The sequence below is a fragment of the Corvus cornix genome, chromosome 4, assembly GCF_000738735.6.
Source record: "Corvus cornix cornix isolate S_Up_H32 chromosome 4, ASM73873v5, whole genome shotgun sequence".
In the NCBI taxonomy this organism is placed as follows: domain Eukaryota; kingdom Metazoa; phylum Chordata; class Aves; order Passeriformes; family Corvidae; genus Corvus; species Corvus cornix.
The window spans coordinates 28,470,985-28,488,823 of NC_046334.1; the positions used below are offsets into that span (position 1 = coordinate 28,470,985).

Below are 17,839 nucleotides of genomic sequence, written 5' to 3' on the forward strand. Positions count from 1 at the left end.
AATCTTTCAGATGGGATATTAACTGCAATTAAGACTGAATTAGTTATATGTTTTACTGTCAGAAACTGCACAAACAGCACCATCATCTTAGGGTGTTGTATTGGCAGTGTTTTGCAGTCTTCATGTTATGCTGTGAAGATTGAAAGGAAGGAATAAGGCTGATATTCATCATCATATAAATAAATAATATTTCTACTACTCTAATTAATTTCATTTATTTTTTCATTTACAACCGTTCTGCTTATTATTAGGCTATTAATAGTCAGAATATGTGTTAAGTGGCTGTTCTGTCTGTTGCCTTTCCTTGCACAATATACAAGGAAGATATGAACATATCTTCAATATAAAGCCCAATCAGCATTTAAAACTCATTTTTACTACTTTAATTGAGATGTCTGTTGGTTCCAGAATGTGAGAAATACTAAACGCTTTCAATTTCACCAGATACATTCAAACAAAGGTGATTCCCTATAAATAGCTTTTAGACAATTCATCAGTACTGCAATCCGTGAACTGAATGGGAATCCTGTAGGGGGAAAAAAATTAAGTAGCTCATGGTCATATATATAAAGACATTACATTTCTGATAGCACAATAGTAAAACCTAATTCTGCTATTTGTTACACATTGATCACTTGCCTTTCCGAACAAAACAGAGCTTATGTGTATTTGCATGTTTCTGTGGTTTAAAACCACTGAGGAAACACTGTACGGTAGGGCAGCTGCAGGAAAGAGACAGTAATTTTTAAAAGGCATATACCTTGTACAAAGCTGCCCACTTGGACAAGTCAAGAAATTACTTCAGTCGACTGAGGCACTGGATAAGGCTCCCACCCTGTGCAGAATTGATGTGGACAAGGTGGGGCAGTTCCTGATGGGACCAACTCTGCCCCCATGCTGCCAACCAGGGTGGTGGTGGAACAGCATTCCCAGCAAGAGATGCTGCAGGGCCACCAGCTGACACAGCAGTCAGGCGTGGAGTCAGACTCAGGACACTGCACTGGAGGTGACTCCCCAAGTGTCCACAGACTCCATGGGCCAGAGGAGAGCCCTAAAAGCAGGGTCAGACATCCCAGATCCTGTTAAAATTCACAGTGAAGAGAGGTGGATGAAAGAAGAGAGCGCAAAATGTCCTGCAGATATGAAAAATGCTGACTAGGTCTGTCAGTGGGGCAAATAATAATTGTGATTCAGAAGTTGGTATTGCCTCCATGGCAATATTCAAGGTATGCTTCAATTCATTTTTAATATAAATATCTGTGTTATGCTGTGTGCCTGTGGTTTCATATTCCCAAGAGTGAGACTGGGGAAGAAATACCTGTAAAGGTGACTACAGGGCTTAATTTTTAAGTCCCTAAAGCCTGGGAGCTTTAGGCATGGGCTTGAGCCACATGTTTTATTTATTTTAGGAAGGGTCCCCTAGACATATTATTGAACCAGCCTTGGTTACTGTTATTGATATCTGACATAAGGTTATACTTAATCACTAACATTTAGTACCACTACTATGAGGAATCTGAAAAATCCAGTCTGACCAGCCAACCTACCATTACGGGAAATCCTTTCCAGACCCCAACAGGCAACTGCATAAATAAAGCACACAGCAAAATATCAAACAAATGAATAAGCTGTCACATAAACAAGCCAAACATGCTAGTAAAAACCACACTAGCATGTAAAGTAGAACAGAGATCTATGCCATGAGAATGAGACATATGAATCAGGACAGTAAATGCTCTTACTTGCAAGAGATCTGATGATGGAGGGACAGGCAGAGCACGTGAATTGGAGGCTCTGACTCCCTCTTTGTAGTCACACACCAGAAGCAACAAGCTGTACCTTTTTAAAAACAGCAGGGGAGCAAATATGTGGTTGTAGTGTAGGACTTGGAAGTGTGTGGGTGAATAGACAATCCCCCTTTCTTGCCTATAATTTCATGGAGGGACTTTTAGACTGTTTCTGTCTTCAGCCCATGCGCTGACCATTCAGCAAGCAGAGTTTTGTTTTTATAAAGTTATTTAGGTGGAGATTTCAAGAGCTGGAAAATGCTATCATGGACTTACATGTTCTGAAGTATGCTTTGCAGTGCAGTGAGGACGATTTAATGGAAAACTCTCATGCTCTATAGCCAGATGAATATTATATTCTACTTTTAATCTCTTCAGGGAAGACAACCGCACACTTTTTATAAACATGAACAAAGCTGAACAGGTGAGTCACCAGTTCAGCCAGTATTGCAACTCTCTGCCACTTGTGACAATTATTCTGTACATATTATACTGGATTCACATTTTCAAATTTTAAAAAGTCAAGGAATTTTACATTGCTGGAGAACAACTTATCCTCGTCTTAAGTCAGAATTTGAAAGAGAATAACCTAAGACACTAAAAGTGTGAAATTGAGTCAAGTCCACGCTGTTTACGCCAGAAAAGTACCTAGACCAGTAAGCTCAGCCCAGCCCTGTATGTACTCACATCAACCATGTAGGTTCCAAAGTAGCCCTTTTCCAATATCTGTATTAAATACCACTTCTCTTACAGCTCAGTGTTGCTGAATCTGCATTCCAGTTGAGACTCAAAGGATATTTTGGGTTTTCTAAGAATATGAAAGAAGTAGAAATCATGCTGATCACGTATACCACAGTTACATTAAAAAAAAACCCACAACAAACCAGACCAGTAACAGAGCAGTAACAGAGGTTTTAATCACAATGTGATCATCTCCTTTTCCCACAAGCCGAGTCTGTAATTGCTATGTATTTGCATGGGAGTCTTGTAACTTAGACATGTAGCTGTAAAGACAGCAGTTTTTGTCTTAGTTTTTCACCATTAATGTTGATACATTTTTATTATTACAACAAAAACAAGAATCCACAAAATGTCTAAAGAAATCCACACTGAAGTATATTCTAAGAAATTAGTGGGAAAATCTATCAATGGAAAGTGATTGTGCCACCAAATGTGGTTTCAAAAATAAAAGAATCTACCAGATTTATGTTATTGCTCATAAATACTTTATTTTTCTTCCAGAAGGAACCTAACTCTTTTAAAGAATAAGTTTCACAGAATAAATTTTTCTTCTCACACGGAAACATATTTGGTTTGGGAATAAAAAATGAGTTACTTGACCTGGTGCGATGGATAAGATGTCTGACTCACTATACCGCACTCATTACAATTGAACTCAAGTCTCTGCAAAAAGGGGGAATACCTGTTTAAATGCATGGCTCCTGCATGCTGACCTCCTTGCTTTATTTCCAGCAGCAGGCAGTGGCAAGAGATACATGGCATTGCAGAAAGATGGGGAAGGAAGGTTGTCTCTGTCGTTCTGCCAGCAAGTTTTGTGCTCTACTTCACTATACACCTCTAATTCAAATTCCCAAATACCACTCTGATTGCCAAATGATAGTTAAGAGCCTAAATAAGCTTCAAAATTACCTTCTGAGTATTTAATTTTCTTTCTTACCTCATTTGAAATTTCTAAACTCAATTCAAGACCAGTATGTAGAAAGATAGGGTGAAAACAGGTTGATGAAATATGCTGTTGATGGGTCAGTTATGGAGAAGAGGGATTCATGAGGAAATGGATAGAGGTTGTAGAAAATGAAAAGGCAGAAATGTGGGGAGGATGACAAATATTGATAAAATAATAACTTTTCATGGCATTTAATTAATTTTGTTATTATTGTTTTCTATTTCATCACTGAGATAAAATAGGGGAGACAATACTCTATCTACTCTTATCAGTTCTTGTGGCTATTGTAGACTACAACCAGCTACCTTTATTTGACCTCTTTAACCATCCCAGTTGGAAGCCATAGGATATTACAGTCACAGAAACAAGCTGAGAACATCACAGAAGTGACTAAGTTTGATTTGAACCGCCTAGCACGGGCCCTGCACTATGCACCTTAGCCACTCACAAGAGCCACAAGAGTGAGGAGTTTAGTATCACCTGTTCACACAGCTTGGCTGCTTGGCAATGTAGGAATATTCTAGAAGAGTCATAAACAAGGTCAGGTAACTGGTGTTCTACACATGTGGTGAAACTTGTGCGTTTAAACTGTCGATGTTTTTCAGCCTGACCTTGGGCTCGGCAAGATGTCATCAATTGTTCAGCTTTTGATTCAGCTGATCCTGAGCAATTCTTCTGACCCTCTAGTTTTTGTGGCTCCTTTGCATCTGGTTCTTTTTTTATCACTTCATTTTTCCTTTTAGTTGTCCTCTTTGGCAGGAGTTTTCTCATCCCTTTTCTCAGCTTTCTTTGGAGAGCCTAGATAAAGCTATCCTTGAATTTTCTCTATTTTACACCTCTACTTGGGTATTGGAAACACTTGACTGCAGGGACTTGTCTTTTGTTCTCTGTTGGTACAGCAATTAGTCAGACAGGTTCCTGACCTATGACTTCTCTCTGATTCATGATGGTAGTGAAAATAAACAACGAGAAACAGTCATAAGAACAGGAACAACAGTAATAGATGAACCTAAAAAGGTTTTAGGTTTTTAATACTAAGCTCACTTCATTTCAGTTTTCTGGGATATGATGCAAAAAAATCACTAGCAACACCAAGAAAGTGTATGTGTGTTGGAAACAAAGTTAAATGAAATTAAACAATCATGTTTTAAGATGATATTTTATACCTTCTTAGAGTCATTCTGGTCACAAAAGAAAAAAAAAGCCTCAAAAAACCCCTGCACTCCCCCCTGCTCCCCAATCCAAACACAAAAGCAAGAGCTAAAAGCAGAAAGGAAAAGAAACAGTCATAGGAAATGAGAGGGAGAAATGCAGATGACACACAGCATGTCAGACAGAAACAATAATACAAAGCCAGGAAATTGTTGTCCTCTAGTGATGACTTTGGCCTACAGTCATGCTTACCCCATCTTCCAATATCGTTTGGGTAGTTAGCTGTGATGCATGCTGTAGTGTTACTTCTTATATTTATATTTCTTCTTTTTTGTATGATTTCCTCTTGCAGAGCTTTAGGAAAACACATTTTTCAGCAATTGCTTCTTTAAGGTGAATGCTGTCTCAGTGAAGAACTAGCTCAATTTTATTGCCTTTCATCTCCTCATCTCTGACATCAATGGGAAATAACCATCTGTGTAACTACCAAATACATCTGTGAGAAAAAAATCTATGCCAGAAAATAATATTACACTCCTAAGCAACATCCCCTTAAGCAAGGAAGTTGGTGATGCAGACGTGTCTCTGTACCTCTCCTCTGCGCCCACACAAGAGGGACAGAGACAGATGAGAACCTGGCTTTGAATTGCTTAACTTGTATGAGGCTCTTTTGGCTTTGCTGGCACCTTTGTCCCTGGTGCTTACCTTGCAGGTTTTTTTGTCCCTTGTATCTGTCCATCGGAGGAGATGATAAGAGATTTTTCATGACCCAGTCTTGTGGAATTTGTACACATATCTGAATGCATGTGTTTTGAAGTTTGGGCAGTTTGATCCTCTCTTGAGTTTTTTGGAATCTTGTCTGTATTAAAAAAAAAAAAAAACAACCAAACAAAAAGGGAGAGAGAAAAAGCAAGCTAGAAAAAGATTAAAATATTAAATAATAAAAAATTCAGGCTCACTAACAGATTTCTGGAATGATGTCTTGCCTTTAGGTTTAAAATTGGAATGTTTTACAGTAGCATTAATATGGCACACAAAAGCAAACCCAAACAATTCAAAGGACGTTAATATTTGATGTACAAACACACATTTAAGAAACAGCAGGAATTTTGGACTAAATAAAAGCAGAAATAAGGAGAGACAGCTGGGAGAGGCGAACAGGAAGGCTTGAAACTTTATGCCAACAAATGATAAAGTACAGTTTTTATAAGCCTACTTTCTTTATTCTCTATTCAAATAAAAGAAGCATTTTGCTACTGTCAGTAATATTTATGCACTGACTAAAGCTAAAACACACCGGCTGTGTGAAGTTTAGTTTTTTATTCAGCAGAGCCTATGTAAAATATGTGTGAAAAAAACCCCATTGTACCATGTGCAAACTTAAATTCTTTTAAAAAAAATATAAGAGGCTGACCTTGCAACCTTTCTACATATGAGTAGTCACTTCAGGTCAGTAATAACCATCCAGGTATTTCAAAGCACTGCACACGCATTCATTTATCAATGGGAAAATTCAGGCACGTAAAGACAAGACCAGCAAAAAAGGATTTACAGGATCAGGTCCTAATTTTTATCTGTCATATTGAAATGGATTTAAAACTAAATACCTTGAGAAGCCTGAGGCAAAATACAGTACATATACTTATGAGTTAATCGGGCTGTAGAAAGGACAGAAGACAAACCCAAGAAAGCAACAGTAATTTCAGTGTCTGTTTATAAGCTTGGGGTTTAGCATCCATATGTTTTACAACTGCCCAAACTTTTTCAGCTTTCCCTTGCTTCAAAATACACTTTAAAAGAAAATACATAGTTTTATGTGTACAAATACATGTGGTTAAGTTATGCATAAAAAAGGAGTATTTCTATACAAGGTGAAGAAATCGATATAATCTCATTGATATCACAAGCCACAGATTAGAGTATAGTTACATCATAAGGTAAAACATAAAAGGTACATAAAGACACATTTTTAAAATAGTGCTTCTGGCCACAGACAATGATGACAGTTTTTCTGAGAGCACTTCTGTACTAAGGAAAGTGTATATCTTTCTTTATGGCTTCTTGTGCCAACAGTTTTTGAGCAGAAATTAAAATCAGTGGTTTGCTCTGCCTAAGAAAATTGGTGGCTTCTTTATTACATTTTACAGAGGGGTCCAAGACACACACATGGAACTGCATCTAAAAGCCATCATAGTAGTCCAGAATTAGTCTATGATTTTATTTCCATGAATTACACCCCTCCTTTGTTGCAGTTCCCAATAATCCAGATCTTTTAGAAAACCATTCCTCTTTTGCAATGAAGTAATGCACACAAAGAAACTTTTTCACAGACCAAGTATGTGCATTTGTAAGCTTTAGTAAAAGCACCATGAATCTTGAGTACTTTGGCTAGAGCACTAGGAAAGGTAACTTTGTACTAGTGAAAAAAAATCCCTAAAGCCCTTAATGATCCAAAGGCTGAAGCAGTATGTGTTATGGAGAGACAAGCTGGCAAACAAACAAATGGAGATGGATATTACTTGGGGCTGTCAACACAGTAGGAAGAACATTCCAATGGTAAAATTAAATCATATTGAATCTGTGCTGCAAATGGCATTTTAAAAGCACTGAGGAGAGGAAAAGCAATCACTATTGGTGCAAGATGGTAAACAGCACCAATAATGACAAGCATTTCACCAAAAATTGGGTCTATTTTTAGGACAGGATTTTCTTATACTTGCACTTTAAATCAATGCTCACAGATGAACATGAACAATATTAGCCCAAGTATTGTCCCAGCTAGTAAATAGAACCAGTACAGACCAAAACAAATTTCTTATGTTGGGAATGAACGCTGCTTGCCATAAAGGATTGTGATGTGCAGCTACAGCCCTACAATAATCAATCATCAATTGGTCATAGAAGGAGATTATTCTGCCATTATACAAAGATCTTAATTTAATGTATGTTCACTGTTCTCAAGAGATAAGAGATAAAGGTTTCTTCCAGTGAGTAAAGCAATAGTTTCTATGGAGTCGACACATTTAAATCGAGGAAAATACAAAACAAGAAAATACAAAGCAAGAGAAAAATACCAGAATATGCAGACTGAAGCAGCACTAGCAGGATTCCTATGCTATTTCTTGCTTCATCTAAAAAATGCAGCATCCTAACTTTTCTAATTTAGGAAAGGGGAAAGGACATTATAATCCATACCAAAAATATTCTTGAAGAATTTAGAACTTAGTATTCCCTTCCAAAATGACAGGAAATACTGTACTGATCCAAATTTTGTCAGTGGAAATTGATCCAATGAAATGTGTGCCCTTTCAGAGTAAGCAGAAGGCTATTTTAAGCCATGGAAAAAATACCGAATTATATTAGAAGGTTCATAATAATATAGTTTAAGGTAAAGGTTAAGTATGTAAATAAAATGCATAAAATCCTCAATAAATTCAAAATCAGAGTGCAAAAATGGTTTGAATCTGACAAAGTTTTTATATTCAAATTCATAACTCTTGAGATCTCCTGATAGTAACATTAAATCCCCTGGAAAAGGAAGGGGATGGAAGGAGAAAAAAAGCATTTCTGCTGTTTATTTTCAAAACATAGGCATTTTCTTTCCCTTAAGTGAGTTTACAACCACCCTGGCACCTATTCTGCACCACTAAATAACAACTGGATGCTCATGCTCGGAAAGCTGGGTGAGGGAAGCAATTTCAAATTTATTTTCATAGTGGAAAATAGGTTTTGCCAAAATAGTTTCAGTTTATGAAAGGAGAGAACAGCTGTATTTGGTTTATAATAAATCTTTCACAAATCAGTAAAAGCAAATAGACAGCACAACTGTAACACATAAAAGTGGAAAATATTAAACAACAGACAGTGAAATTGTTAAACTTTCCCACAGATGCTGTTGGTAAAATGCCTCTGCAGAATTTGTACATGAAATGTGCATGAAAAGCAAACCTGAAGGCAAGAGGCATTGGAATGAGGCAGAATTACTTAGTAGAGGAATATCCTATTAAGGTGGCTATTCTGGGTATGGAGGAAGGTGTCTCCAGCAGCTTCCTGCTCCTATTACTGAATGTTAGTGCAGAATAATTACTTGCTTGCCAAAAATGAGAGGACATTGACCCTGCAGACTTATTGAATTCGTGCTGCTTGCCTTCGGGCCATGTCGGGGGTTATTCAATTTTGCCTGAGGAGGACAATCTATTATGAGAGATGAGTCAAGAAGGCACCTTCCCTGATTGCCCCCCAAAACCATTATCGCAGTGTGGAGGGGCCATGAGCAGCGAGTGGATGGACGAGGCAGCGCTGATCCCGATTACCGGGGGACCAGATACAATTTGCATTGTGAGCAGCACTGGAGCTCTGGGCAATCAGCCAGGGCTGGGGCTGGCAGTCGCACGAGCGCCGCGCCGCTAATTGCTTGTGCTTGGCAACCTTCACCCTCACGAGCAGGAGGCTCAGTGGCTTCATCTGCACCTGGGGGAATATTTTTACACTGACAAAGAAACACAAGTTGTCCCCAAAGGGAAAACCGAATATTTAAGGTGCAGTACATTTTTACACCTCTTGTTACAGTGTTAATTGTTTGATGTTGATGTTTTCCAGCAACTTTATGAGACAGAATCAAGTCACAGCTTCATTTTAAATGAACGGACTTAGAAAACCAACAAAAAGGTTTCTGTGGAGTTAAAAACCAAAACTACTTAACCAAAACAAACCCCAAAGATTCATTTTTTTGAAAGATAAATATGTGATCCTTTGTGACAAGCTTGCCTGAACATCAATGGGAATCTTTCCACTGGCTTTTAATCACTTCCAATAAGGCCAGTTTTTTCACATGGAGGTCCTGTTCTTACAAGATTTTACAGGTTCCTCAGCTATGAAAGGAGGAGTGCTGTGTTACATACCTGAACACAATTGCTAAATTTATGGAACTAATTGGACATGTAAAATAAATCAATGTTTTCCAGTTCTCAAAGGATGCGTTCTTCCCAATGTTGCCTGCTGCTGGTAAAATTGATCTGAACCCTGACTCAGAGCCAAATAAATCCACGGGAAGTGTTCTGTGACTCATTTAAATGTGTTGGGTTTAATTTGAACCATGTTAAGCTCTTTGCTTGTGAGCAAACAGAAACTTAGCACAGAAATACATGTGAAAATATAGGTTTCTGAACAGAAAAATGAAATTATTTCCTCAGTTCTGTTAGTATAGTGGGAAATCATCCTCCTGTCCCACCCTGTTTTCCAATATTTTGTGTAGTTTGGAATTGTCCTAACGTCCATGAAAGCCTGAAATATCTTTGTCTAGGTTTGAAAGTGAGTTAAAACTTATGGCTACCAAGCTTACAACATTAAAGTCAAATATGCCTTTCAGCACCTCCTAGTAACTGTAAAAAACCCCACTTCCTAATGGTATGCTGTCCATGTTGGCATCAATTATCACATTTATAAAGTGAACAAAAAATTTTAATGTTGTCTGTCCATGGACCGCCAAACCCAAGAGCAAGGCAAAGTGAGTATAAACTAATTTATTCTGCCATGATGACTGGTCTGTCATTGGTCTGTGGGGACGGTTTGATGGGTACAGTGTGTATTTATGTACAAGTTACCAAATTGATTGCTCTTGAAACCTCAGCTTGGATTACATGAGGGCAAACAAAGGAAGATGAAGACATTGTGTCAATCTTGTTTGCAGTGAGTAAGAGCAGTCCATATTTAAGGGCTTGGTTTAAGACCTCTAGGTGTATTCAGACTGATAAAGTCAGTCCTTTCATCATGAAAACTCAATGCCATAATTAACTGTTCTCCTCAAATTAAAAAAAGTAAATAAACTCATAGTAACTTTTCCATTCACATACTCCTTTCCTGAACCAAAACAGTAATCATCAAAGTAACTACGAGAAGCACAAACACAGATATTGAGTGTCACTTGGGCTACCTGGGATATCCCTTTCACCCAGTTATTGAAGAAGGGCTCAGACCTCCAATCCATCCTGGGTCATATGTACCAGCCTCACATCAATCACTCCAGTTGGGCTATCTAGAATAACACAAGGTAACTGTTTGGGCACTTGATTGACATCATACAGAAATATTACAGAATGGTAATAAAGCATTATATATTATTAAGCAAACACTGAAAAACATTCAAACCTTGCCCTGAAAAACAGTTTTCCTAATTTACTCCTTTTTACTGTATTTTCTGGAGTGGACATTGCTCTAACACCAGACAGCTTTAAAGCACTGAGAAAATTTCTGCCTGAACTGAGGGACCTCTGGCCAACATTCTCCTTGTCACATTTTCCTTGTGTCCCAAAGTGGAATATATTCCGTACATTGCATGATGAAAAGTTCTTGAGCACATTATTACTCTAATGAGATAACGATTAAAATAACATTTTGCATTCTCAATTGCTTATTCAGTTGAAAGTTAAGTCCCAAGTTACATGCATGAAAGAACTGCATTATTAAAGAAGACTCCATTTTAATATTTACTAACTTCTTAGTGCATGACTTGGCAACCACCATAACATTTTTTCTACCATAGGGGTTTTTGAAGGCTTTGTGCTCTTTGAGCAGGATTGGGGAAAGCTCTGAATGGATTTCCTTTGTTTTATTTTCAGGCATGCTAATGAAAGAAATTTCTCTGTGGAGCCTCATACAGACATCCAAAGGTTTCTTCAGCCATGCTGAGCTTTGAGCTACCTTGTCCACACAGGAAGATATGTACAGCTAAGGACAGGGAATAGACTTAACTCTTTTACCCCAAATCACAAGCGGAAAGGAAGGAAGCAACTGGCTATTGCACTTTGCAGATAATTGCTAACAGCAGTGGAACTGTGACAGCTGAGAATCTTCCTTGTCAGCAGGGGAGAGCAGCACAAAAAGGTAACCTTCCTGGCATCCCAGTATTCCGTGTTTGGCCTCTTTTGGTCTGCTGGGATGGCAGGACATACTAGCTGAGGAGAGGCATGGTGCTAAAATGGCTCTGCATTTTGCCAGCATAAAGATTACCTTTCTAGCATATTTAGCACAATCTATTAGTGTTAAATAGTAAACCCCAACTCTTTTGTGTAGTCTCTACACACACACCCCATCTATCCACCTTTTCCCCAGAGAGTACACCTTTCAACGTCTCAATACTGGGTTGGCATCACTCTGATCTTTCTATGATGATACCAGAAGGTTATTCTCCAGATGAAATACAATTCTAATGATTCATTCTCCACTGCAGGCCTGGCCCACCTACTCTTGTTTTTGAGAGATCAAAAAGATTCAACAAAACCTCAGTTTTGTTCCATTACTAAATATGCAGCTTTTCTTGCAGAAGTGCTAACAGATAGGTACTGTAGCAGAACATTTCTGTGGCCTCAGTAACTTCGCTGTAGATGCCAATATTTTTCACATGATAGTCACAGTCCATGGGCCCTGGGGAATATACTCTAGCCCAAGATGGATCTGCACAACCTGCAGAAAAGGAAAAACTGCAGGATGATCACATACCTTTTGAAGGGTTGTTTACCAGCAATGTATGGCTGTTTATGGCCAGAAAGACAATGTTTAATTAATCAGGAAGAAGTGTTCCCACTTCTTAAATCCCTGACATGGTTATTTTAGAAGTAAGTGAACCAGATAGATTTCTGTTCTTTTCCTGACATTTATTGTCTTTCTTTCCTACTGGGTGAACAACCTTACCAACATCCCCAACACCACATCTCTAAAAATTAGTATTTTGTAATATTTCCTTTGTGAGAGAGTGAGATGAACCAGAAGTTACAGGATGGAAAACAGAGACACATGGCTCAACTATGCCTTTTAGTCTCTCATGAAATCATCAACAATTTATTATGAATAAAGGCAGTAAGATTTGGCTGAGGAGGTGGTGATGCTGAGCTCCATCCCCTACTGCAGATACTCAGCCCTCCACATTCTCCCATGACAGAAATGGCTCTTTTAGCATTTTACATAAGATAAAGTTACTCTTCTGAGGAGATTGGCTCTTTATTTTCAAAAGCAACCCCCTTCCTGCCATTTCAAGTGACTGGAACTCAATCACCACCTCATCTGGAAGGATTGACTTGAGACATTGATTCTTGAGGTGCTGGATTAAGGCAGCAAGAGCAAGGCAGATTGATCCCATTTGTAGCTTTTTCTCTCAGCTTTTACACTGTAGAAGCCATTTTTACATTTTTCAACTCCTTTTCTCTGTCTACCTTTTAAGAAAGAAAATGCTTTTCCCAGAGATCATTTTAGATTTGCAGATATAAAAACATATCTTAGAGCATTTCAAGGAGCTGACCAACTTAAAATGGAGTAGAATTTGATAATGCAGTGAATTCACTAATTGCATCTAATGCTTTGGTTTTATTTGTGGTTTCATATTAAAAAAGGATTTTTTAAAAACATATTTTGGAAACAAGCTCTCTTAGACCATCAATATACTCTATTAAGTAAATTACTGTTTAGAAACTTGTGTTAGAGGGTTAGTCCAAAAGAGCTGTTAAATTTTGCTACAGAAATAATTACCCTACTTTACTCTTTTAAGCATGTTAAAGCTCTGAAAAGGAAACTTTTCTCTCCAACTCCAAGCTATAAAGATACCTTTTTGTACCAGTTCACAAGAGCAAGTTAACAGAAAGGCAGTGGGCCCTGTAAACGAAAAATGCCTGGGAGCAATGATGAGCATCACAGGACCAACAAAGCATCCTTCTTCACTGTTTCTCTGCTAGGGAAATTTGGCAAAAGTAAAGGAGAGGTTTTCTTCCCAGCCATCGCTGTGTGCCAGTACAATCCTTGGGAGCCATCATCAGCCGTACGTTCAAGTAAAGCATAAACGTATTGAACCTGTCTTTATAATGAGTAAGGTCTTCTGGCACTGCATATGTCACTTCTGGTCATGGACCGTAATTCTGAGCTCAGCAGTGTTCATATATATACCTCCATTTGGGACAGCAGCAGTAAAAACTGAAAGGTCTCTGGTTTCCACATGATATTTTCTGGCACAGATGGATTTTGCTCTGCATTGGAGGATTAGGATTAGAGTACAGACATAATAAAATTTCAGGGCTTCTTTTCCAGCATGGGTTCTTCTTATTAGAATCACATGGCACATAAACTGATCATAAAAATAGTAAATCTGTTATTTTTCAGTTATATTTATTATTTGTACATGAGATATATTGTGAGAAGAATTAATTCTGGACATGTATCAGCAAAGTGATATTAATAAATAAATCACTCCTCACTTGGTTTCCCAGACATAAGAATTGCTTAAGTAAATAACAAGCTTGAAAAAATCAGCTTTTGACTACTTGCAGTATTCCATACAGCACATCAAAACGTGGTGTGTAAGGTGAAGTCCTTTCTAGGGCAGTGCTGCCAAGGTTTGGACACATAGAAGACAGAGACGTGTAGCTAGAAAAGGCCATCAAACCACCAGATGAAGAAAACTTGATCTAAGACAGTAAGTGAACAAGCATAGGAAACACCTGAGCTTATAACATCAGGAAGAATATTATTTTCTAGGTGTAGACATAGCTTGGGTGAGAGGACCTTTGGTGAGAAAAGCTGGTCAGAGGTGGGTGGGATGAATAAAACTGACTGACAGGCTGCTATTGGAAAGTTAGACTAACCTGACTTGCTTATAATGACTGAAACAGGAGGCAGTGGCAAGAGGAAATACAAGTTATAAATCTTTGAACAAGAGGTGAGGACAAAACATGTAAGAGAAAATGGCAAGAAGATTGGCCAAGGTACAAGCTTGAATAGAAGGAAACAGACCCAGAGTAATGAAGTAGAGGTGGCAGCTTGCTTAAATAAAATTGTCAAACAAAAGACAGAAATAAAGACAAGAATAAAGTCCTCTGAGTGTGAATATGCACTTCTGGCCTGACTGCAACCACAAATATTGTAATAGAAAAATCAGCTCAGCACTCGTGATTCGAAACAGAATAACCAGCTTCAGTACAACAGGGAGCAAACCTTTTGAGCTCTTTTCCTCTCCTTAATTAGTTTCTTTGACAGTATTTTCCCTCCATCCATAGTGTTTCTCTGATGTTTTGTCCCAGAAGTTTTCTCTGGGCCCTTGCACCACCACTGAAACACATAAAGTAACTGTAGAGCCAAATCATACCCCAGACCTAGCTGTCCAGCCTTGATTCCCCAAGGAAATACCAATTTCTAGCACATGACTCACTCAACAGGTTAGGACCTTGCACTCAGATAACTGCAACCCAGTGAATCTCTGGAGGGCACAATTGACTTTTTTTGCTTAGAAATTTTGGAGAAACTAAGAATGTCACTTTGTGGTGTTTACAAGATAAAAACTGGATACCTGCTTCTGTGGATTCCCATGTGATGCATCTGAAAGTGCAAAGTAACCTGGTGAGATGTCAGGCTGTGCACACTGACTGCTGTGTTCAGACTTTTCATGTTTTGACCAAATCTGAAACACGTCACAACTCCCAGTGGCCTCCAGTTACTGGACAGCCACAGATGAACTTGCAAGGACAAGCTAATCTTAAGACAAAGAGAGATCTTATATAACTCTTCCGAGGGAATGTGAACTGTGCCCAGAAAATGGTGCTCAGAGTGGTGAGCAGAAATAAGGAAGGCCAAGTATTTTAAGTGTGTTTTAAACCAGGACCTAGCAGGGCAGTGGCTCACAGCCTACACATCAACAGTGGGAAAATATGATGAGGCAGGTGAGTCATCTCTGTTATCTGTATCATTTGCAGATGCTGTAACACTTGCAGGCTGCTACTTTCCAAAATAACTGGATAAATGGGGGCAGGGATGCCAGTCTAGCAAATGCTGTCTCCTACGTCCTCCCCCAAGCCCAACACTTCTCAGAAAAAGGAAGGGAGCTCACCTCCCTTTTCTGCCCCCAGGAGCTCCTGGGGGTCCATGCTGCATGTTGGGTTGCAGTCCCCCTGCAGGTCCTGCATCACCCCCAGCCCAACCCTGGGAGCCTGGACCAGAGCAAAGCTTTTTGCAGCACTGCCTCTGCCAGAGCAGCCACTAAAGCAGAGGGCAGCTCCTAGCTCACATTCTTCTCCCAGAGCCTAATACATTTTCCATTTCCAAATTTTTTTTGAAAGCTTTCAACCTTGTGCTACTGTACAGACACTAAATGCAGTTGCCATATCTGACTATGAGTTTTGAATGGAATAAAATTATTCTATAGAATTATTTTCTGTTTCTCTCACCTTTGTCAAGAAGCTGTACAAATTCTCACTCACTATCAGAAACATTCCTCTGTTCAGGTTGACCATTCCTCAAAGAACCTTTTAAAGACAAAAATAAAAAAAATAAAAATCCTGTATTGTGATCTAGCAGCCATTTTTTTCCTTTTAATATGGGAACACCAGCCCCATTTGCTCAGATGTTTTTGCCTAATGTTCGTGTAAGTGTATGTGTGAGTGTGCTGGCTTATAAAACATCAGGCTAACATTTGGCATTGGAACAGTGTAGCAGAAATGAATAGCTCCAGCTTGCAGATAACATTCACATTGACCACTGATCTATTGAACTGTTATATTTAGAAGGATCATTTAAAGGAAAATCTCATAGGCTATTGAATTTGAAGCTGTTCCAGCTACTCCGCAGGGCTTTTTTTTTTCGTTCCTTTTCTCTTCCCTGCAGTGAATTCTCCAAGGCAAATGGTGTAAAATATTTTGCTGGAGGGGATACTTTACTTTCAAGATTTATTCCTTTGTACCACAAATATATCAAGGAAAAAAAATCAAAGGTGATAGCAAAAATGTTGAAAGAACTGGAAAGTTTATTTTCAATCTCATTTTGAGAGTTTGACAGTCAAGCAGGGATTGTTTGTTTTATTGTGGAGGGAGGTTTTATGATAGGCAGCTATGATCAAACTGAGATAACTCACATTATTTTATTCTAATATTAATTGTTTCTCCTTTGATGCCATGTCAGGGGAAAAACTGTCCTTCCTACTTATCTCAGACATCTGCTACAGAGTAACTGTCTGTTAATTATCTGACAGATACAACCTGCAAGTTTATTTTGATGAGCTGTGATCTATAAAATGTAAAATATATCAAACCATTATGTGTACAAGCCTACTTGGCATGCTAATAGCATGTATTTATAGATGCTTGGTCTCTGCTTTTCTCCTATCAATAGTTTGTATGTTGAGCTAACACTTGGCTTCCTATTTGCAATATGATGGTCAGATCACCATGCACACACCCTATTACCATCTGCCCTTGAAGGGAGGAATATGCATTAGACTATTTAATAGTCTGCAATATCCAAACCTGAGAGAATGTGTTATTGGTCATTTCACCTTGTGCATTCTCCTCCTCTTTATTGTCTTCTTAAAGTATCTTGTGTCACTTTTCAGCCTTATCAAGTGTTGATAGTGAAAATAAACAAATATATCTTATTATTAAAGAGATTCTTGCCAGGCGGTAAAAGAAATATGTGCTCCTATGAGATTTGCTTACATATTCTGTGGATTGTAGATAGTATAGCTTTACATTTATTGAAATTGTCTTTTCCCCCTGAGTTCTAAGAAAATGTGCCTAAAGCTATTATCGTATCTATCGACTCTGTGGGATTTAATGGACGTGGCTCCTGCTCCCAGGTGGTTGGAAAATGACCTCTATGAAGCAAAGTTCAAGCAGAGTGAAAGCTCTGAGGCTGAGATTAGAGACCTGTCAGTTGCCTGGAAGGATAAAAGTGTAAAATTATATGTGACGCTCAGTTCAGTCACATCAAACAGCTCAGAAATGTTTACTGAATGAACTACACAGTCGCTAATTACACTTTCGCCTTAAGTATTCACATTATCATGGGCAACAAGTACCCAGAGAATCTGGAAAGGGAAAGCTGCTAATAAGTATGCAACAATTACAGCAGGCATGGTTTTGCACCTTAATTTTCCTACAGTGATTATTTATAGTGAAGAGGCAAATTTGGCCAGTCATTGCATACAGTATCTCTGCTTTTAATCATCTGAGAAAAGATATGATAAATTTTAAGCCAAAATATAGCAACAGGAGTGTAACTATGAACAATAAAATAAACACAGCTTCCTCAAAACATGATAGAAAAAATTGCTTTAACCCAGTGACCCTTAGTGACCAGGCTGTTCAGGGTGGTCACATATATAATGTCAAATGATTACAGCAGCAACTAAAACCTGATGAACCAAAGTGCACCTAAATTGCTCTTTCACTTCTTTCTGGAGGAA

At 38.4% G+C, this 17,839-nt stretch overlaps 1 long non-coding RNA gene across 2 annotated transcripts in view; it reads right to left on the reverse strand.

The window, feature by feature from the left end:
* The window catches only part of LOC104697132, a 558,345-nt gene that overhangs the window by 293,175 nt on the left and 247,331 nt on the right, over positions 1–17,839 (reverse strand). For both annotated transcript variants that reach the window (XR_005601785.1, XR_005601786.1), the window contains exons 5-6: positions 15,828–15,905; positions 5,332–5,485 (exon numbers count right to left, since the gene is read on the reverse strand). This is a non-coding gene — a long non-coding RNA (uncharacterized LOC104697132). The remainder of the gene's footprint in view (positions 1–5,331; positions 5,486–15,827; positions 15,906–17,839) is intronic.